The 25,056-nt window shown below is 33.3% G+C and overlaps 1 long non-coding RNA gene across 2 annotated transcripts in view; it reads right to left on the bottom strand.

Moving 5' to 3' along the window:
* The window catches only part of LOC136794469 (uncharacterized), a 543,465-nt gene that overhangs the window by 314,422 nt on the left and 203,987 nt on the right, over positions 1-25,056 (bottom strand). For both annotated transcript variants that reach the window (XR_010841268.1, XR_010841274.1), the window contains exon 2: positions 21,092-21,136. This is a non-coding gene — a long non-coding RNA (uncharacterized lncRNA). The remainder of the gene's footprint in view (positions 1-21,091; positions 21,137-25,056) is intronic.

The raw sequence follows: 25,056 nt of genomic DNA, 5'->3' as shown, positions 1-25,056 counted from the left end.
AATGGGCAAACTTGAGTAACATATTTCCCAATTTCAAACCCTTCAGCACTGACAGTCCAAAACTCCTGAGGATATGAACTAATGCAAAAGGTTCCAGCAGTGCTGAGCATCTTCAGCTCTGGTCTATCAGTGTCAAGTCCTCAAGCTCTTGAGAAATAATTTTACTTATTAAAACACATTTTCCCACAAAAATACTGTAGGAAAGACAAAGCTCTCAGTGACCTCTTAGAAAATTGTTGAATTAAGGAGAGAAGTCTATATAACTCCTCCATTTTAAAGTCCTGTGAAAGTATAATTAATGTGCCAAGAAAGAGCTCTGCTTTTTGTTCATAGATTTGAATTACTGAACTGAACCTGTACCTTGGGACTATGTTAGAAACACATTGCTTGCCAGTATCTCCCTTCTCTCAAAAATAAGGACAGACAACACCAACAAGTTGGATTAAAGAATATAGCATATGTGTACAGGTTTTTAGCCAATGTCTTAAATCCTTTAAGATTCCCAATTCCCTCAGGAATTTCATACCCCTTAAATTGAAACTAACCATCAGTGTAGTTGTGATGAACACTTTAACAGTGTTTAAAAATCCATTGTGTCCAGAGTATCTTAATTTGATTTCAAAGAATGGGTCAGCACCATGGTTAGAGATTTCTATTGAGTTAGTGTTAATGTACAAGAAAGAGCTACTTGCAAATTCACTAATTTTGGTCCCTTGTGATTTTTATATCATTTTTGCAGAAACATATATCTTAATGACAGCTCTTCATGAAAATATTTATTGAAGTAAAAGTCCTTTTTAAAAATGTAATTCACATTATTTATTCTGCATGTGTTTTTCCATCACAACACATTAGCCTTCCTTTTAAGATAGTAATGATTATTAAAAGTTAGCACTGTGCCAAGTACAGGGTCAATAGCAGACAAAAATCATTCAGTTACTTGAAATAAAGCCACTTCGGTATAAAGAAAAACTGCTGATTAAGAATACTAGTAAGGGTAACATCCTGACTTAAAGATATGATGTCACTCACTTTTTGAAAATATTGTCTTTATTTGGTAATAGTCAGGTTGCTTAAAGTCCAATGGGAGAGAGTAAGCAAATGACTATGGAGTAGTCAAAAGAACACTAAAAAGAAAGTAATGTCTAGCAGAACAAGCAAATTTCTACTCTGTACACCATTCGATAAATGATAAGGAATTCTTTGATAAAAGTGTCAAACAGGCAGTTTATCGTTCACATCATTTCACATAACCTGTAAATGACTTCATTTAGTCTGAAGTGCCACCTGGGCCTGCCACTCTTCAAAAATTACTATCCCTACAAACTTCCAGTTGCAAACTAAATGAGTCATGGGTATGAAATGTACAGTGTGAGGAATATAGGTAATAACTATGTAATATCTTTGTATGGTGACATATTGTAACTAGACTTATCATGGTGATCAGTTTGAAATGTAAAAAAAAAAAAATCACTATGTTGTATAACAGGAACTAACATAGTGTTGTAGGGCAATTATACTTCAAAAACAAACATGCATACAAACAAACTCACAGAAAAAGAGATCAGATTTGTGGTTACCAGAGGCAAGGGGTGGAGGAAAGGGAACTGGATGAAGGCAGAAAAGGTATAAACTTCCAGTTATAAGATGAGTAAGTCCTAGGATGTAATGTACAACATGATAAATATAATGAACACCGCTGTATGTTTTATAGGAAAGTTGTTAAGAGAGCAAACCCTAAGAGTTCTCATCACACACACACAGACACACACACACACAATTTTTTCTCTCTCTCTAATGTTGTATCTATACGAGATGGTGGATGCTCACTAAACTTATTATGACAATCATTTCATGATGTATGTAAGCCGAATAATTATGCTGTACACCTGAAACTAGTACAGTGCTATATGTCAATTATATAGCAATAAAAATGGAAGAAAAAAATTACTTTACCTAGCACCTCTTAGCTTTTTGGTGGTAATACGGTGGTAGATAATTAGTTCTAATTTATTCTCAAGAAATTATCAGGAATATTCAGTTAATTACAATACATTTCAATGCAATGTTGATTATAATAGCAAAAATATGGGCACAACTTAATTTTCAAAAAGAAGTGTTTGTTATACAGTGGTATATTCAAGAAACAAAATGATGCTATAGTAGAATAAGAAATAAGTATAGTAGAATAATAAGTGTCATGGAAAGATGTTCAAAATAAACTTAGTTGAAAAAAAAATCAAATAATATACCCATAAATGTATAATGTATGTGTAAGATTAGAAATATTTACATTAATATTAAAAATTACTAGGGATGATAGAATTATAAGTGATCCTTCTGTTTGTTTAGTAGTAGTTTTAGCTATCTAAAGTGAATTTGTAAAGAAAAAATAATGTTTAAAAATAATTTACAGTTTCCTTAAGGGCTGACACTAGTCAGCCAATAATATCAAGTTCTTAATAGCCAAGTGTAGTGTTGTTTGTCGAGTTGTCTAGTTACTTGAATTACTTTTATTCTGACAGGGAATTTCAGAAAACACAATTGCTTAAAGTTAAGAAATGAATCTCTAATAGAGAAATTTCTGACTCCTTGACCATCTCTTGGAACGAATCTTTAGAAAGAGCATCCAGGACCCTCTCCAAATATCCTTACAGCCCAGTCTGAATCACTAGTTTTATCCAATGTTTAGGCTTCATGCAGGAAATTTGAAGCAAAGTTTTAGAAATGGGCTAGGAAAATGGGTTGGTCAAGTGGAAGCAGGTGGTACAGTTGGAGGCCTTTGTCAGATAGGAAATATTGCAGACTCAAAATCTGACTTGGTTCTCTTGGAGTTACACTTCCTGTATTCAAATTCTAGCTCCTCCAAGATTCATAGCTGTGTGACTTTGGGTAACCTTTCTGTGCTTTGGTTTCCTCATCTATGCTTATTTTCTAGACTTGTTGTGAGAAATAAATGATTTAAAATAGCAAAAGTATTTAGGACAAAACAAGTCTTTTATGAATGCTAGTTGGTACCAGCTATTATTATGCCACAAATTGGCAGTGTTTCAGGACCTGGGAAAAACTACTATTCTCCCTTGAGGGTACTCTCTGTTTAAACAACCAGAATCTAATGCCTTGAAAAGATCTGGGCTCTCTGATATATTCAGTGAATGTGTTGAGAGCCTATCATCTTCCAGATCCCAACTCAGAAAGGAATCCACTTCAGAACTGCTCCAGGAGGCACGAGTCTGATAGCGAGGTCACTGAGAGCACACCTATCTTTGTCTGACTGTATCTAATGTAATGAGAGACGCTTCAGATGTCCAGGGGTGTATTCTTTGCAAGAGGTCACCAAACAGAAAACTTCCTGTTTCCTTACTGATTTAAAAAGGAGAAAACACAAGGTTCACAGCTTAATAAAATGACCTATGATAACTCATAAGCTGATTTGTATGAAGAGGAAAACCTGAAATGCCAATCCTTTCTTTGTTTATATCACCTTTCTTTGTTTATTTCTCCATTCACAGTTGTAGCTGATGGTGTAAATGCAGCATATTCCCTGCCTAAGGCCAACTCCAAATATGTTTGTGTTTGTAAACATCATTGATTCACTGAATCACTTAGACTCCAAAGTATAATTTTCTGAGTTTGAACATCAGGGTCTAGACACAATAAAATGTAATCTCAAACCTCATTTTTACTTGAAAGTAATCGTATAGACTATGCATGTACTGTACGTTCAAGCCTTCTGAAAAAGGCAAGCTGGTTAGATGAAGCCTTAGGTGGAAATTCTATTTCCAGTGTATCATTACTATTTGTTAACAGCATTCCTGATTTTGGATAATCATAGAGGAAAGCATACAAAAAAGCCACTAAGCTATAAATCTCCAGCAAACTTGTGGAAAGGAGGAGGCAGCCAGCCTCTCATTATACAGCTGTTTCCCAACAGGCTCTTCAGGCACACAGAGGGCCTTACTGAATTTGAATGTGCTGCATACCATGTTTTTTTCTTTACTAAATCATTTTGCCTATTCTATAAGCTCCAGTAGCAATCTGCTTTTTAAAATACTGTTCCAACTATTTGAATTAAGAAGTATACATCTTGATTATTTGGGGGTATAGAAATATGAAGTTTTCCTTCTCTGTGGGACTGCAATACAGTATAATAATTATCATGTATATTTATACAAGTATAATTATACATTCCATATTTTATATATAATTTGAGTACCTTGCCAGGGTTTAAAAGGCCCTGAAAAATGTGGCATGTTCTGATTCTTGCAGTCTCATCCTGTGCCCCTCTCCTCTTTACTCTTTGCCTTCTAGCCAACCTATCTTCAGAAATTGCTTCAAAATGGCCAGTTCTCTTTCTGGAATTTTAGAACCTTACACATATGCTGTTTCATCTATCTGGGTGGAAACCTGGCTACTTGCAGCTCTTTTTTGTTCAGAATCTAGCTAGCTGGCTCTACCTGGCTACTTACAACTCATTTTTGTTTACAGCCTAGCTTAACTATCAGTTCACTCATTCATTTATTCATTCATTCAAGCAATAGGTGTTCACTGAACACATGCTAAGTTTAGGAAGTGTTTTAAGCCTTGAATATGTGAACGAAAGAGATGAGGCCCTTATTTTCATGGAGCTTAGAGTCCAATGAAGAAGAAAAGCAAAGAATACATACACAATTATGTATACATAATTATGTATATTATTATATTATATATACATTATTATGTATATATACATACATGTATATATACATAATATATACATATATATGTACATAGATATATATAATGTATGTATATATATTATATTATATTAATATGTATACATATTATTATGTATACATACACAAAGAATACACATAACACAATTATGACAACTGGTTTGAAGGTACACAATAGAATTCTACAGGAGAGAAAAACAGAGGACCTAATTTAGATGAGCCAGGGATGAGGTTGGGGGAGAAGATTAAGGAAATTCTCTGAAAAGTGGCAGTTAGGTTGAGATCTGAAAATTAAACTAGACAAATGATAGTGGGAAGAGTTTTTCAGGTATAGGAAACAGCACAAAGACCCGGACCTCCTTTATAAAACCAGTTCTACATACTATGTTCTTATTGCATTCTACATTAATTACAATAGTAATTAAACAATTATTTGGGAAATACTTGCCTCTTCCACTAGACTGTAACTTTCATAAGATAGTAATAGTACCTGCCTTGTTCTCTGCTCTGTCCCAGGCACCAAGCACCGTAAGGGCCTGATCCATGGTAGGTGCTGAACAATGGACTGTCAATGAATTGGATGAAGCAAATGTTGTTCATGAGCTGGGGAGGTCAGAAAAGGAAGTGCTGCATTGTTACTTTTAATCAACAATGAAGCCCTTTTAAAATATGTACAATGTAATTCGTTCCACTCTTCCCATTAAAAAAAAAAATTAAAGTATGCATGTTGGTTGGGGGGTAAAGGTGGGCATTATACTGAAGGAGAAAGATCTGAAGTGGAAATATTGACTCATTCTGAATTCACACATCATTTCAGTTAAAAACTGTCATTCATGCTATTATCTCCATATAGCACACTATCCTTCTGGCACATAGTAGGTACTCAAATATTTGCACAATCAATGATAATGAATGAATTAATGGAAGAAACTGTTAAAGTTATGTTTGGTTATTCCAATTCATTTATTGAGCAATATCCACTGACCACCTACTATGTATGTTGAGTTTTGCTGGGTTCTGGGAATACACAGGTAGATGTCAAAGAGCTCACAGTACTCAAAAGAGAAAGAGAATAAAGATTTATAAAAGCAATGAGGTAAGGGCTGAAAAAGTCATAACTATAACTTACTATGGGAGTTAGGAATGGGGAAAAAAGTAGGCAGTTAGCTAAGTGTAGGGTGAGTAACAGTTTTTTCAAAAAGTGGTGATAGTTGCTATGTTGCTTAGTACCAGTAAGAGTAACCCTCATGTGCAAACAAAGGAAGTACATTCATCCCAGCTATTCAGAAGTTTAGCCATTGATAATAAAGACTAAATTACTTGGCTGTTCGGGCTTTCCAGCCACATGGGAACTGTCTCCACAAAATATGTGTGATTGAATTTTTCAGGCAAAGTTATTTCATACTGAGTTACATTGCTGAATTATCTGCATTACAACGGAAGTTAAGAGGTCTAACTCACTTGATATGTAATTAAAAGACATGAATTGAGGATAGAAATGAACTCCTTACAAAGAAGGTAATTTTTTGTTTTTGTTTACATCCTCAGTGATCTGTGCTTTCCTTTGGACCTGAAAGGATTTAGGGAGGAGTTTTGTTCATGAGAAAGCATTTCTAAGACAACAGTAGCTTGAAATTTACTCGTGATGTTAAAATAGTGGCAAAGGTGGCAGAAATGATTCAGTGTGACTGAGACCTGTTTGTTGTGAATTGCTAATTAGTATAATTATTAACATCCAAAGAATTGCAAAGCAGGAAATTTTCAGCCCTGACTGTTTATCATTCACATGACAGTACTAAATTAAAATAAAACAGCACAGCCACAGAATAAGTAACAAAATGTTCTATAAAATTTCTCAGGAACAATCTATTAGAGAACTATAGAAAATTGTTCAGCTATGCAGAATGCCATTTTATTCCATTTCTATAAAAATTTTTTTTAGAAATTTCAGAGACTGTGTTTTGTAAAGAGGAATATCTACAAAGGTTGTATATTGAATTCCCTGCAGACCACAAGTGCAAGAACATACCTTCAATATATGGCCTTTCTCTCAACCCCTAAATATCTTTTATTAAATATAATGTTGATGGGTTTTCCCTGGTGGCGCAGTGGTTGAGAATCTGCCTGCTAATGCAGGGGACACGGGTTCGAGCCCTGGTCTGGGAAGATCCCACATGCCGCGAAGCAACTAAGCCCATGCACCACAACTACTGAGCCTGCGCGTCCGGAGCCTGTGCTTCGCAACAAGAGAGGCCGCGATAGTGAGAGGCCCGCGCATCGCAATGAAGAGTGGCCCCTGCTTGCCACAACTAGAGAAAGCCCTCACACAGAAACGAAGACCCAACACAGCAAAAATAAATAAATAAAGTTAATAAAAACTCCTACCCCCAACATCTTCTTTAAAAAAAAAAAAGGTTCAGGAATTTTGCAAACATCACATTGCTAGTTTAAAAAATTGGTCGTCATTGGGGTATTTATATATATATATATATATATATATATATATATATATATATATATATATATATATATATAATGTTGAATCTCCTTTATTGCTCATGCAAAAGCTGAAAATTGTATTCCAAAGAAATGAATACATATTCTAAGCAGAAGAACATTCATGGAAATGTGCAGGCATGTTGGAGATTATAAAAAATTTTTATTATGCCTATTGGAAAAAAATGATAAAAGGAAAAAGCACATTCACACACAAAAAATCCTCAGACAAGTATTTTGAAATTGTTTTCTATCTGAGATTCAATTAAAAATTACTAACTAAAATTAATACTCATCCTTGAACTGGGAGTTGAATCAAATTCAAAACAGAAGTCTGATTTGGAGTAGTTTTAATTTAAATAAAAAAGTAAACTCAAATCAGTATTTTTCTATTTTGTTTAAATTCTTTTTGAACTAAATCCAAGAAAAGAATTACGTAGGATCAAAAAGTAGCAGTAAATGAGGTTGACACCATCTACATCATATGCATGTAGCTACAAAAATAGAGATGAGATTTTTAGAAATTACAGCCCTCAAAATAAAACATATAGTGAGGCAAATCAAAATAATTGCTGACATGACTCCCTAAAATGTCTCTGACCCACCATGTGTGTGTATATAATATGAATTTCAATATACAAGTATTCATTTAGGGCACATTATTACCAATTTAGCTTTTAGAAACAGTGACTAAAGCTTCATACTACGTATATGTACCTGAAAATAGCATATATGAACATGTTAATTACATATTTTAACGTTAAGGAATTATTTCACTTATTCAACATTGAGTCACTCCTCGATGGGCCACACTGTGCTTAGTACTGAAAATACAGGAGAATGAGAAAGTGCTGACCCCACCTTCAAGAATTTTTGATACAGGAAACACTCAGCATCCATTTTTATGGTAACCAAATAATTTAAAAGTCTAGTTAATATGTGTCAGACAATAATAAAACTAATTCCCTGGTCTATCACAATATATTTTTTCATTCTTGTGCTTCACAACTATGGACCAACATGGAGGCATAGAGACTATTTAGATGATAATTGGAATTAGAAAATAGAACTATTGTCATCATAAATGACCCAGAAATAATTAAGTTTGAGTAAATAAATATTGTTAATAATAGTCCAGCCTAAGGAAATAACCTTCAAAGAAAGGGTCTTTGTGGAATGAAGAGAATTTAGGCACAACCATGAACAAAGAAGACAAATTTAATTAGAACTAGAACAGAAACAATTCCCTTAGCTTCATCTGGGTAAAGGCTCTATCATTTTCTAATGCAGAAGTGGAAGTTAAAACCAAATCATTGTTTTGAATTAGTTATAAATGGTAATATAATAATATGTATAATTCTCACTCTATAGTATGGGTCCAATCATTCTCAACTAAACATCCCTACTCTCTTCTTAAAATTCCAAGTTTAAGAAACACTTGATGTGTTACTACGAATAAGTGCCTGTCTCCCGTTTGATCACTATTTTCAAGCTTCCTGTGCCCAGAGCAAGACTTTCTTACAGGTTGATGCTGTAATGAGATTATTTTTGTTTGGACACAGCATATTATTTCTAACTGCTTGGCTTGCAACTTTGATGTAATCTAGCCTCTTATCCAATTTTGCTCATGAATTTCCTTGAAAGACGTCCTCTCTGGTAAGTAAGCTGCTTACCCATATTCCCCATGCACTGCAGACAAAAGAAGGAAGCTATGAACACTCCCTAGAGATTTTAGCAATGTTCCTGGAAATATTTTAGGTTTTTCACACCATCTTACTTCAATAGCATCACCACCCAGCTTTGTTCAACCTCTACTCAAGTCACTGGTTTTCAAAGTCCATCTTTGTTCAATTTAATCTGAGTTTCTTGGTTGTCATCATGCATGGGCTAACTTATCCTTTCCTTTTTTGTGAACCCATAGTGAGATGAGAGCTGCCATCGCCTTCTACTTCTTGAACTTGAGAAATGAGACATTGCAGGAGAATAATTGAGAGCTGTCAGGGTTGGTTCCTCCTTGATAGTATAATTAACTGAAACCAAGTCATATATTCATCCTGTGGTAAATGCCTTAATATGTGATTTAGTTTTTCCTTATTCTTTTTACTTTTTATATCCTAAAATGTCTCTTTTCTGGAAAAAAAGCTGTATCTTTTACATTCTTCTCTATTTTCCATCTTTTTGTCTTTCTACCTGCATTCTTCATGATTCATCTTATTGTTCATTTCATTAATACTCTTTTTGGCTATACTATGCTACTGCTAAAACTATCCACTGAGTTCTTCATTCTGGTTATTGTATTTTTATTTCTGGAATTTGTATTTCATTTTTTTTCAAATGTGATAATTTAGTCTACACAGTTTCAGTTTCCTGCTGGAATTTTCAAATGTGGAATTTTTCATTCTTAATCTGATACTGTATAATTTTAATCTGTTTTTGAAATTCTAATATGTCAATTTTTTGCATATAGGTGTCTTTTGTCTACCGAGTCTTCAGATTCCCATACACGATGCCTTCTTCTTTATGTGTCTACTCATCTTTGACAAGTGCTAATGCCTGTGATAGGTGCATTCCTAGCAGTAATTACAGCAGATTTCTTGTTGGAAACAGTGTAAACCAGAAGGCTAAGGATAAATATCTTTAAGGTAATGAAAGAAAAAACTGTCAACTTAGCAAAATTATCTTTCAAATATTAAAGCAAAATAAAAACATTTTAAGATATGCAAAAGCCAAAATGATTCATCACCAGCAAACTTACAAGAAATGTTAAAGAAAATCCTGCAGGGAGAAGGGAAGTGTTATCAGATGTAAATATGAATCTACACAAAGAACTGAAGAGAATTAGAAATGGTAAATATTTTTTAAATTTTAAATTTAAAAATCCATTGAAAATACAACTGAATGTTTAAACAAAAACAGTAACAATGAATTGTGAGGTCTATAATATATGTAAAAGTAAAATGGATGACATCAACAGCAGAAAAACTGGGAATAAAGAAATAAAAGTATATTATGAAGTTCTTAAATATAATGTGATTTTACATGCCATCACTTAAGGTCAGTTGTGTAGTTAAAGATGTATACTGTATATCTTTTTTGAAAAAAACACTAAAAAAGATTGATAATGAATAAGCAAACATAAGAGATCAAGCAGCATCATAAAAATGTAAAAAAATTAGTACAAAGAAAACAAAAGGATAAAAGAGGAACAAACAATAAATGTGACAAACAAAATAATTAACAAATGTCAGATTTAAACCCAACCATTTAAAAAAAACATTAAATATAAATGGTAAAAAAAACAATTAAAATTAAAATCTGTCAGCATGGATTAAAAAAACACTTAACTATGTGCTGCCTACAAAAAAAAATTTAACTATGTGCTGCCTTAAAGTAACCCACTTTAAGGGTAAAGAAACAAACAGATTAAAAATAAAATAATGAAATAATGAAATATATATACTTGGCAACACTAATCTGAAAAAAGCAAAATAGTTTTCAAAGCAAAAGATATTATTAGGGATAAAAAAAGGATGATTTCATAATGAAGAAGGAGTCAACTCATCAAGACACTATAATAATTCTAAAATTTTATACACTTAATAACAGAGTTTCATAATACCTGAAGTAAAAACTGATGCAACTACAAGGAGAAGTAGATAAATCCAGTTAAAGTGAAAGATTTCAATACTCTTCTCAACGTCTGATAGAAAAAGTAAGTAGAAAATCAGTAAGAATATACAGGATTTGAAGGACTGTCAACCAACTTGACCTAACTGATATTTATAGAACACTCTGCTCTATAATGGCAAAATATATATTCTTTTCTAGGACACATTTATTTAGAAATAATTAGAGAGCTAAGTAAGTTGTCTGGATATATAATCAACATTCAAAAATGCTTATACTCACAAACCATACATTTAGAAAGTATAATCTTAAAAGATATTTACAAGTTTATAAGAACAAGTATAAATTAATAGCAAAATTGTATTCAACTGATCCAGAAAAAAATATAAAATTTATGAAAAATCACTACAGAATACCTAGAGAGACACCAGATACATGAATAGGATAATTCAGTATTTTAAGATGTCAGGTTTCCCAAACAATATGACTTTAAATCAATTTTAATCATAGCACTAATAGGGTTTTTCAAGGACCTGGGCAAGCTGATACTAAAATTTATATAAAAGGGGAAAAGTTAGAGGATAATGAAGAGAGTCTTGACAAAGATTAGGGGAGAGGGGGACTTGCCTTTTCATACTTCAAGACTTATATAGGCATAGTAATTAGAACTATCTAGTATTGCTGATGCAGTATTTCTATTGAAATAGAAAATTTCAATATTGGTACAGTTGGTAGAGTCCAGAAACAGACTCACACATATAAGCAAATTTGATATATGAGAAAGGTGGCATGGCACATTAAAGGGAAATAAATGAGCCTGAACAATAAGTTGTCCATAAAAAAGAATGGAAACAGAATTACCACTTCACATCATACATAAAAGTCAATTTACAATAGGTTAAAAACTTAAATATGAAAGACAAAACCTGTAAAAAGCATTAAATGAGGAGAATATTAATAAATATTAGGAATAAAAATAAATTAACAAAAGCCTTCATAAAGAAAAGACTTGGATGAATGGGACTACTTATAATGGGAATTTAAGTTATTGCAGTCACTATAGAACAACTTGGCACTATCTCACAAAGCTCAGCATTCACATAACCTAGAGCCCATCAATTCCACTCCTAGGAACTTTTACACATGTGCACTTGGATACATCTACAAAAATGTTCATATTAGAGAAACTGGAAACAAGTCAAATATTCATCCACAGAAGGGATGAAAAAATTGTACTATTCCTTTACTATGTTCCTGCATTTGGAATATTATATAGTCATGAAAAATTGTGAGCTGTAGCTACATGTAAGAACATGGATGAATCAAAGAAAATATTGAGAAAATCTCATAAGATTACATATATGATTTTTATAGAGCTCAAAAGAAAGCAAAACTAAACAATTTACTAGCTTTTAAGTTGTGTTCACATATTTTCATGTTAATGTTCTACATCATAGCCTACATCTTTTTTACCTGCATCCATCTGTATATTTCAAATATTATAAAATAAAACATCTTAAAATCTACAGTCGTCATTTTAAAATGGTATTCAGGGCTTCCCTGGTGGTGCAGTGGTTGAGGATCCGCCTGCCGATGCAGGGAATACGGGTTCGTGCCCCGGTCTGGGAAGATCCCACATGCCGCGGAGTGGCTGGGCCCGTGAACCACGGCCGCTGGGCCTGTGCGTCTGGAGCCTGTGCTCCGCGACGGGAGAGGCCACAACAGTGAGAGGCCCATGTACCGCAAAAAACAAACAAACAAACAAACAAACAAATAAAATGGTATTCAACTTCAAAAGAGCTGATTAAGTCTGCCCTCAGCATCATTTTCTTCAGTCAAAATCAATCAATTCCATCTCTTCTCAGTAACTCTTCCATTTTTTTCTGTTTCTCACTGAAACAACCTCATTCTCTTATCATTCCCCTTATAATATAAGCTATAAAAAAATAGAAATTGTGTTCAAGTAGGTATTGAGTTTTTGGGGAGGATTACTTTCTAAATATTTCTTGTTGCTTTACTGTTAATATATCCCAGAATCATGTGAGTTTTTGGCTAGGAGTACTCCTACTGACTCATTTTAAGCACACGGTCAAAACAATAATGGCTAGCAATTTATTTCCCATATGTATAGTTTATTTTTATCACATTATTTAGTATCTGGCATTTATTTCTATCTTTTAAGGATCACATAGTTAATTTGTGAAAATCACCTTAAATTATATGCCTACCTTCAGAGAAGCTGACAACTTCATTTAAATTAAAGTAGGTCTACCTAACATTAAACTATCTGATTATTATAGAGGAAAGGGAGCATCTAGAATCTTAGGTTCTACTCCTGATAAATGAATTCAGCAAGGTAGTAGGGTATAAGATTAACATACAGAAATTGGTTCCATTTCTTTACACTAACAATGAAATCTCAGAAAGGGGGAAAAAAGGTAATTCCTTTTTGAATAGCTTCAATAAAAATAAAATACTTAGGAATAAACTTGACTAAGGAGGTCAAAGACTTATACACCAAGAACAATAAAACACTGATAAAGGAAATTGAAGGTGACTTAAAGAAATGAAAAGATATCCCATGCTCTTGGTTTGGAAGAATTAATATTGTTAAAATGGCCATGCTACCCAAAGCAATCTACAGATTTAATGTGATCCCTATCCAATTATCCATGACATTTTTGACAGAACTCAAACAAATAATCCTAAAATTTATATGGACTCACAAAAGACCCAGAATTGCCAAAGCAATCTTGAGGAAAAAGAACAAAGCTGCAGGCCTAACCCTTCCAGACTTCAGACAATACTCCAAAGCAACAGTAATCAAAAAAAGCATGGTGTTGGCACAAAAACAGACACAAGAATCAATGGAACAGAACAGAGAGCCCAGAAATAAACCTACACACCTATGGTCAGTTAATCTTTGACAAAGGAGGCAAGAATATACAATGGAGAAAAGACAGTCTTTTCAGCAAGAGGTGTTGGAAAAGCTGGCCAGCCAGTAAATCAGTGAAGTTAGACCACTCCCTCACACCATACACAAAAATAAATTCAAAATGGCTTAAAGACTTAAATATAAGACAGGACACCAAAAGGCTCTTAGAAGAGAACATAAGAAAAACATTCTCTGACCTAAGTCATACCAATGTTGGGTCAATCTCCCAAAGCAATATAAATAAAAGCAAAAATAAACAAATAGGACCTAATCAAACTTACAAACTTTTGTACAGCAAAGGAAACCATAAACAAAATGAAAAGACAACATACAGACTGGGAGAAAATATTTCAAATGATGCGACCAACAAGGATTTAATTTCCAAAATATACAAACAGCTCATACAACTCAATAACAAAAAAACAACCCAATCAAAAAATAGACAGAAGACCTAAATAGACATTTTTCAAAGAAGACATACAGATGGCAAAGAGGCACATGAAAAATTGCTCAAAAGTGTTAATCATCAGAGCAATGAAAATCAAAACTACAAGGAGGTATCACCTCACACTGGTCAGAATGGCCATCATTAAAAGGTCCACAAACAATAAATGCTGGAGAGGGTGTGGAGAAAAGGGAACCCTCCTACACTGTTGGTCATTATGTAAATTGGTTAAGCCCCTATGAAAAACAATATAGAGGTTGGTTAAAACACTAAAAATAGAGTTACAATATGATTCAACAATCCCATTCCTGGTCATATATCTGGAGAACACTCTAATTTGAGAAGATACATGCACCTCAATGTTCATAGCAGCACTATTTACAATAGCCAAGACATAGAAGCAGCCTAAATGTCCAATGACAGATGAATGGATAAAGAAGATGTGGTGCACGCATGTGCGCACACACACACACACACACACACACACACACACACACAGTGGAATACTACTCAGCGATAAAAAAAGAATGAAATAATGTCATTTGCAGTAACATGGATGGACCTAGAGATTATCATACTAAGTGAAGTAAGTCCGACAAAGACAAATATTGTATGATATCATTTACATTTTGAATCTAAAATATGACACAAAAAAACTTATTTACAAGACAGAAATAGACTCACAGACATAGAAAACAAATTTAAGGTTACCAAAGGGGAATGGGGGGAGGGATAAATTAGGAGTTTGGGATTAGCATATATAATCTATGATATAAAAAGCAGATAAACAACAAGTCCTACTGATTAGCACAGGAAACTATATTCAATATCTTGTAATAACCTATAATGAAAAAGAATATATATATGTATAACTGAATCACTTTGCTGTGTAACAGAAACTAACATGACATTGTAAATAAACTATACTTCAATTAAAAAAATACTAAATACCCAGGTATTTAATGGGATAATCTAGGTATAAATCTGATAAATGAGGTGTGAGATAAGTATTCTGGAAACTAAAATATATTGATTAAAAAAATCAAAGACTTAAATAAATAGATATACTAAATTCATGGATCAGAAAATTCACAGTGAGAGCACACAAAACAGAGAGAATGCAAGAACTGTGGGAAAATACTGAATACTGAATGCTCTAATGTAAGTGAAATTGGAATCCTAGAAGAAAAGAAATATAGCCACAAATTTCTCCAACATGTTTAAAGACGTCAACTCATAGATGTAAGATCCCAGGGACATGCAAGCAGGAAGTATAACTCTACTATTCAAGTTAGGGTCAATGGAGTGCCATCTTTAAACTACTAAAAGGAAGAAAAATGAAAAAACAAAACAAAACAAAACAGATTGTCAACCCAGAATTCCATACCCAGCAAAAATACTTTTCAAAAGTGAAGGCAAGGGCTTCCCTGGTGGCGCAGCAGTTAAGAATCTGCCTGACAGTGCAGGGGACACAGGTTCGAGCCCTGATCCAGGAAGGTCCCACATGCCGTGGAGCAACTAAGCCCGTGCGCCACAACTACTGAGCCTGCGTTCTGGAGCCCGTGCTCTGCAACAAGAGAAGCCACCACAATGAAGAGTAGCCCCCGCTCACCACAACTAGAGAAAGCCCACGTGCAGCAACAAAGACCCAACACAGCCAAAAATAAATAAAAATAAAATTTTAAAAAATTAAAAAAACAATGAAGGCAAAATAAATGCTTTTTTTCAGTGGAAAAAAAATATATTGGAGAGAATTCTCTTCCAGCAGAACTGCATTGCAAGAAATGTTAAAGGAAGGCTTCCCTAGTGGCTCAGTGGTTAAGAATCCACCTGCCAATGCAGGGACATGGGTTTGAGCCCTGGTCTGGGAAGATCCCACATGCCGTAGAGCAACTAAGCCCATGTGCCACAACTACTAAGTCTGTGCTCTAGAGCCTGCGAGCCACAACTACTGAAGCCTGCATGCCTAAAGCCCATGCTCCACTACAAGAGAAGTGCACACACTGCAACGAAGAGTAGCCCCTGCTCACCGCAACTAGAGAAAGCCCATGCACAGCAACAAAGACCCAGTGCAGCCAAAAATAAATAAATTTTTTTTTTTTTAAAGAAATGTTAAAGGAAAGTCTTTAGGAAGTGTAAGTATGATACCACACTGGAATAGAATCTACACAAAGAAATGAAGATCACTGGTAATTACACAAATGAAAGTAAACGTAAAAGACAATTTTCTGGGCTTCCCTGGTGGCGCAGTGGTTGAGAGTCTGCCTGCCGATGCAGGGGACATGGGTTCTTGCCCCGGTCCGGGAAGATACCACATGCCGCGGAGCGGCTGGGCCCGTGAGCCATGGCCACTGAGCCTGCGCGTCCGGAGCCTGTGCTCCGCAACAGGAGAGGCCACAACAGTGAGAGGCCCACGTACTGCAAAAAAAAAAAAAAAAAAAAGACAATTTTCTTATTTTTAATCACTTAAAAGAAATTTGACTGTTTATAGCAAAAATTGTTAAAACATTATTATGGGGTTTAAACCATACATAATATTCATGTATATGACAACAATATCACAAAAGATGGGAGAGAGGATTTGGAAGTGTACTGTTGTAAGATTCAGAAGCTACTTATGTACTAGTACATTATTATTTGAAAGTAGCTTGTCATAAGGCAAAGATGTACCTTATAAGCCCTTGGAGACAACCACTAAAACAGAAAAAATAGTATAACCTATTAACTAATAGTGGAGAAAAACAAAATTATTTTTAAACATACTAATTTTTTTAAAAGATAGAAAAAAGAAACAAAGAACCAATTGCACAGATAGGAAACAAGAAGGAAGATAAATTTAAACAATGTTATCAATAATTAAGTAAAATGTAAATTGTCTCATCACCCCCAATTAAGACAGAGATTTTCAAAACTGAATAACAAAGCAAAACCTAACTATGTTGTCTATAAGAAACTTGCTTTAAGTATAAAGAAAAGGATAAGTTAAAAGGATTGCAAAAACTAATTAAATAAAAAAGCTGAACTGATTATATAAGTATTAGACAAAATATACTTCAGAACAAGGTTCTGAATTACTAGAAATTTAAAGAGGGACATTACATAATGATAAATTGATAAATCCATCAAGAAGACAAACCATTCCTAAATGTCACTGGATAAAAATCAATATGCCAAAATATATATATAGGAAAAATGTATATTATTATTATATTTTTATAATCTATGTCATATAAGCTAAATAAATATAAATTTATTATATTATATACTATTTTATAATGTGTTATATAAAATAATACATTTTATATATAATGATTACATACAAATAAATACCATAAATATAAAAGCATCAGAAACATTAAATACCTAAGTATTTAATGGGATAATCTGAGGATAAATCAAACGAAAGAGGTGCAAGATTTGTATACTTAAAACTACAAAATTTTGAGTAGAGAAATCAAAGACCTAAATAGAGAGATATACTATATTCATGGATAAGAAAACTCAGTAAGATTTCATTTTTCTCTGAATTGATCTGTAGATTCAATGCAATCCCAATCAAAATCCCAAACACTGCTCTCTCCCCTTTTTTTTTTTTTTTTTTGGTAGAACTCAACAAGCTGGTTATAAAACTTGGATGGAAAAATGAAGAACCTAGAATAACAGAAGCAATTTTGAAAAAGAATAAAGATAGATTTCTTTATTTCTAGGTTTACTGTAAAACTAAAAATTACTGACATACAGAACAATGTGACAGAATGGTGAGTATAGAAATAAATCCATATATATATATAAGCCATTGATTTTTTTAAAAAGTCGCCAAAGTAATTCAATGGATAAAAAATAGCTTTTTCAGAAAACAGTGTGGAAACTATTAGAAAAACAGTTAAAAAAAAAAAGAACCTAGGTCCTCATACCATATTTACAGATTAACTTAATATAGATCATAGTCCTTGATGTAAAACCCAAAACTTTTAAAAGGAAACATAGAAGAAAACCTCTGTGATTTTGAATTAGGCAAAGATATTTTAGATAGAATAGAAAAATTTCAGTCCATAAAAATTTTATAAATTGTACATCTTCAAAATTAAATTTTCTGCTCTGCAAAACACACTAATAAGAAAATAAAAAGGCAAACCACAGACCAGGAGAAAATATTTGCAAAACATATATTTGGAAAATAACTTGTATCCATAATACATGATGGATTCATAACTTAATAATAAGAAAACAAACTACCCTATTAAAAAATTGGCAAAAGATTTGAACAGACACTTCACTAAAGAGATACTGATGACATATAACCACATGAAACATGCTCAATATCATTACTCATATGGAGTTGTAAGTTAAATCCACAGTGAGGTATCACAATATATTTACAATCTAAAATAAAACGCTGACAACCACAAATATCACTAAGAATGCAGAACAACTGTAACTCTCACACATTGCTCATGGGAATAAAAAATGATACAGTAATTTTGGAAAATAGTCTGGTAGTTTCTTAAAAATTTAAACGTACATTTACCATATGACCCAGCAATTCCACTCCTAGCTATTTATCAAAAAAAAAGACAACATATGAACATGTAAAAATCGGCATGTACATGCTTATAGAATCATAAAGTCTACATAGCAGGAACAATCAGCTATAAACTCAATTTACTGTCCATTGTCACTTTAGTCAATGTCTTGTAAGCTCTATTTTTCTAGCTACAAATAAAAATATTGAGAATACTGGGCCTGAGATTATCCCTTATGGAAAAAGATTTATTCTCTCATAAAATGGCAATAATTTTTCATAAATTTTTCCATAAAACTTTCAGTTAGGTAAAAAGTGTTTCATAACTCATACATATTATAGCTACTGCACTCCATTAATAAATAGAAAACCTAAAGAACCTGCTATTTTTGAGAAGACGTAGATGGTATCAAAGTACCATAGGGGCATGTTGATCAAGAAAGCCATTGGGGCAGAAAAAGAAAATAAGAATCTAATTTAAATTACTAGAAAATAAGTAGAAGATACCCTTAGTTGATAAAAAAAAGAAACACTTCTTAAAATTATCTTCTAGTTACAAGATAAATAAGTACTAGGGATGTAATGCACAACATGATAAATATATGTTATATATGAAAGTTGTATGTTATACTACTACTGTACTAACTATATAACAATAGTTATAGTATAGTAACGTACTACTGTATGTTATATATGAACATTGTTAAGAGAGTAAATCCTGTGTTCTCATCACAAAACATTTTCTTCTATTTCTTTAATTTTGTATCTATATGAGATGATGGATGTTTACTAAACTTATTGTGACAGTCATTTCCTGATGTAAGTCAAATCATTATGCTGTACACCTTAAGCTTGTACAGTGCTGTATGTCAATTATATCTCAATAAAACTGAAAGAAAAAAGGTAATAATCACAACTAATTTAATGGCTACTATATAACAATTTTTCAGTAAATATGAATGAATGAATGAAAACAATCTAGAAGTTCACAGTGGGCAAAGTTTATTCAAATATAATTAAAATATTGGTAGGTGCATGCAAAACATGGTGATAAACCCTTGAAGTAAGTATATTTTAAAATATTACTTGAAGATAAATTCTCTTTCTCTTTTGTTCCATTGACCATCTTCCAGTTTCTGATGAGTTTAATACAAAGGAAGTTGCCCTTAATTGCACTGTGGACAATGTGAGTGCTTGCTTTCATTTCATTTGGTGACTGGTTGCACCATGAATAAAGAAAACAAAAGAACTCTTCACCTGGCTGCCCTTGTTCTAAGGTATGAATTAGAGTGATCCTTAAATAAAAAGTTTCTTCTTTCTCCTCTTTGGCTTCCAATGTAGCTACCATATAACTCTTGAATTGAGCTGTCCAGTATGGTAGCCACTAGTCATATGTGATTACTTAACTTTAAAGTTAAATAAAATTAAAAATTTACTTTTTCGGTTACTTTAGCCCTAAGTTAAGGGCTCAAATTTCACAGGTAGTAGGGCTTACTCTACTGGGCAGCCTAGATTATAAAATTGTTCCACCATCAAAATAAGATCTATTGGTCAGCACTGATCAAGAGCCAGTAATTTCCCATCTAAAAGTAACTACTTAAAATAGTGATACTCTTCCTCAACTGTTACTCCTCTCCCTATCCCTATCTCTATAATTTTCTTATTTTTAAATCAAATTATCCATCGTGATATTTGTCCTGACGAGGTCAACTGCCTTTGTAAGATGTCTCTACTCCTTCAAAGTTTCTCCTACCTACAATGGATTTGGTTATCACTGAAACATAATAGCCTTTCTAAACTGTGTCATTTCCTCTCCTCCTGCACTGCGACTTTCTAGAGACCTATCTGAGAAAACTATTGTATTAAATGAGATGGGAGTTTAAAACACCGTGAAATTCAGCTAACAAAATTAATTCCTATTGCCCTACATAAAAGTACCATCAAATAGATTTAATACTGGATGAAAGTCTGTGAGTAGAGAAATGATACATTGTTCTATTTTCAGTTCAGGTTTTGTGTCTCATAGGCTGCCAAGGAGATCTTTGTTAGGCTTGGTATTATTTAACAACTTTATTAATGATTTGAAAAGAGGAGTAAACAGGTTGTAAATGGAACTCATTGATGAGGCTGGCTCAGTTGTGTTACAAACACAACTGATGACAAAGAAATTACCTAATAAAATGCAGACGGTGGTGAACTATTGACAAAAGCACCCCAAATTATATTCCACTTGGTAAAAATTAATGCTTAGTACAAAGGATGCCTAATTCAAAACAAGAGTGCTCAATGAAAACATAAGGAAAAGAGTTTCTGGCCTTTGCAATATTAAACTGCAATATACAGGTACTTACAAAGGAAACAGTAGGTTCTATTCTCTTTGATTGAAGCTGTATTATCTGAAAAAGACAAAAATAGATATTTTTAGCCATGTCACTATCATCTCCGGTATGCCTGGTTAATCAATACGTTAGAATAAATTTGATTTTTTTTTCACTGATTTGATCTTCAGGTTATGTTTTTGAGTTTAGTTATATGTGTGTGCAAACAAGCACATGCAAAATGCAAATGTAACTAGAGACATTAATGTCTATGCTATTCATAGTTTCTTATAATGAACTCTGGCATGTATTGAGAATATTTATATTTAGTTATACTCTTTTACAAACTGTACTCTCATATCCAATTGCATTCAAACAATGGTGAATAATAATAATAACAACAAATAAAAACTACTGCTTAGTTTATACATATGGTTATAAATATTTTAATGTTATAAAACTCAATTTTTTATTGTGGCAAAATGTACATAAAATTTACCATTTTTACCATTTTTTGGAGTTCAGTTCAGTGACATTGACATTGCTGTGTTACCATCACTACTGACCATCTCCAGAACTTTTCCATCTTTCCAAACTGAAACTCTATACCCACTAAACAATAAATTCCCATTTCCTCTACACTCAGCACCTGGCACCCAGCATTCTATTCTCTGTCTATATGAATTTCACTACTCCAATTACCTTATATAAGAGGAATCATACAGTATTTGTCCTTTTGTGTCTGCCTTATGTCACTTAGCATAATGTCTTTAAGGTTCACCCATGTCAAAGCATGTGTTAGAATTTCCTTGCTTTTTTAAGGCTGAATAATATTCCATTGTATGTGTATACCACATTTTGTTTATCCATTCATCCATTGGAGGACATTTGTTTCTATCTTTTGGCTTTTGAAAATAATGTTGCTATGAATATTGATGTACAAATACTTGAGTCACTGCTTTCAATTCGTTAGGGTATTTACGCAGTAGTGGAATTGCTAGATCATATGATATTCTGTTTAATTTTTTGAGAAATTGTCATTCTATTTTCCACAGCAGTGCAACCCATAATATTAGCTCCTTGCCCTTTCAAGTCTCACTGTGCTCTGATATCCTTAGGAAAATGTAAAATATTCATTCTGTCCTTGAAAATTTCATAAAACAGTTCTATCTTTGTATTATGTGAACCTCCTTCCTTCTCACAGAATTGCTATGACCAACCGCTCATTTAACTTTTGGCCGCACCTGTCATAGCTATAGGTATATGCCTTAGGGAAACTCTTGCAACATGTTCATCAAGATACATGTATAAATACATTCATAGCAGTAGTGTATACTACATGAAAATAAAAACAGAAACAACTCAAACATTCATCAATAGCAGAAGGGATAAATTATGACATATGTACACAATGTAACATACAATAATGAACCATAGCTATGTATGACAACATAGATGAATCCCAGAATAAAATTCTATTAAAAAACCAAGTCACAGAAAACTACAAACGATATGATACAATTTCACATCATATTGCTAAAGCTCAAAAGTAAGATAATCTTGACAATGTTATTTAAGGAAACACATATGTGTGATAAATTTATTTTTTTAAGACAAGGGAATAAACATAAAATTCAGGAAGGTAATTATTTCTAGGGGTCCAGAAAGATGCAAAAGAGGTAAACCTCCTAGGAAGATGGACACTTTTGATCATACTACAGATCTTAAGATGGGTAGTGTTCCTTTTAATTTGGAATGGAATAGTAGACTGCTTGCAGAGATGCTGCTGACAATTCTCAAGTGTGTGTTAAAAGGTAAAGGTGGAAAAGGCAAGGCTTCCTTTACTGCCATGGCTCCTACTTCCCATATGTCCACCACACCATGGTAAGGGGAAATTGTGTCACTGTAGATCAGCAGTCCCCAACCTTTTTGGCACCAGGGACCGGTTTCCTGGAAGACAATTCTTCCACGGCCGGGGGCCGGGGGAGGGGAGGATGGTTCAGGCAGCAATGTGAGCGATGGGGAGCATCAGATGAAGCTTTGCTCGCTCACCTGCCGCTCACCTCCTGCAGTGTGGCCTGGCTCCTAACAGGCCTCTGACCGCTACTGGTCCGTGGCCCAGGGGTGGGGGACCCCTGTTGTAGACAGTTCCCATAATTTTCACTTATAAAATAGGTCTCTGGTATTTTTCCTTTTTCAAATATAACATTTGTCTCCATTTTAAGCCATTGCTTGCTTTCATAGTTTTTAAATTCCTAAAATTGGCCTATCTTACAATTGCTGCATACACATGCAAAATGATAGTGGTTTATTCGCAAACTTTTCCAGTCAGTAAGATCTCTTCCTAATTCAAGGAATTATCTCTCAATAAATGAATGAATGAAGAAATGAGTGAAAGAATGAATTAAATATATTATAATAATAGATTGTTTAATAGATCATTTAATACATCTTATAATAGATCATTTAAATTAATTAAAATACCCTGATACAGTTGAAAACTGTACACCATCAAAAAAGCATTTATGTATGTATTTATATGGAAAAACATATAAAATACATTTTTTAGTAAAAGCATGTTTTATAATTATGTTTTTTCTATTTGTTTAAGAATTTTGATAAGTACTTATCTCAATTAGGGATGGACTGGGGCCCATCAAAATGCCTTTTTAAATGATTGTTATTTTTTAATAATACATGCGTATTTTTGTTTTAGACTCATATAATATATATCTTCACATCTCCCCAGTTTCCCTAGGGCAGTTCTCACATGTAGGACCACTTTTTATACTTTCCTTAGGTTCTTTTTGTCTATTCCCTGCCTGACCCCTTCACTCAGTGGAGCAAGGTGAATGTTTTTGTTACCTAAGCCTCCTCTACTCTCCCTTATATCTCTTAGCATTCTAATCTGGGGCCCACCACATCTGCCTGATGTACCTGTGGCTTTTGGCAATAGGTCTAAATTCCTTTTTATTCATTCTCTCCTAAAACAGGTCCTTTCAGTTATTGACATTTAGGTTTTCCATAAACAAAAAGAGCCACCCACTGTCTAGTCACCTGCAATAACACCTACAGATTAAGTCCTATCTTTATACACAATTTCCAACAGCTTCTTAGCACTTTAAAAAATGTTTTTATTAAACGATACACATACAGAAAGTGTGCAAATTTAAATGTAAAGTTCAATGAATTATGCCACAGTGAGCAAACTCTTATAACCATCCCCAAATTAAGAAATGAATCATTACCAGCAACCCAGAAGCCCTGCTTACATCCCTTCCATAATTAGCCCCTCCCTCTTCCTCAAAGGTAATTATTCCTGTCTACAAACACAACAGATTAGTTTTATCTGTCTTTAAAATTTTTGTAAATGGGATTATATATTATGTATTCCTTTCTCTCAATATGTTTGTAAGATTTGTCCAATGTAGTTGTGTATAACAGTAGTTCCTTCATTCACCTTCAAGTTTCATTCACTTTATTTATACATTGGACCATTGATAGATATGTGGATTTTGGGTTATTATGAGTATTTTTATTATAATTATATATTTTATATAATTATATATTCTCTATATATTATGTGTTATATATATTATATATATATATATAAAACATTATTTACTGTAGTGCAGATCTGCTAATGAAAAATTGCCTCAGGTTTCATTTTTCTGAAAGAGTCTTTATTTTTTCTTCATTTTGAAAGATATTTTCACTGGCTGTATAATATTTTGGTTGACAATTTTCTTTCTTCATCTTAAAGATGTCTCTCCATGATCTCCTCACTTGCATAATTTCTGAAAACATGTGTGGTTTTATTCACATTTTTCTTCACAACTGATGTTTAAGAATTTCTTCACAAATGACCTTAGGTGGGTCATTTATCAATTCCTTTGTTTTTGAGGGAAGAGAACAGTATGCAGATTTTTGACTGCGCAGGGGTTAGCACCCTTAACCCCTACCTTGTTCAAGGGTAAACTGTACTTCTAAAAAATCTG

This window comes from Kogia breviceps, chromosome 1 (genome assembly GCF_026419965.1).
Source record: "Kogia breviceps isolate mKogBre1 chromosome 1, mKogBre1 haplotype 1, whole genome shotgun sequence".
NCBI classification, from domain to species: domain Eukaryota; kingdom Metazoa; phylum Chordata; class Mammalia; order Artiodactyla; family Physeteridae; genus Kogia; species Kogia breviceps.
Note: the sequence above shows the minus strand (reverse complement) of the source record. Positions and strands in the feature narration are given on the sequence as shown.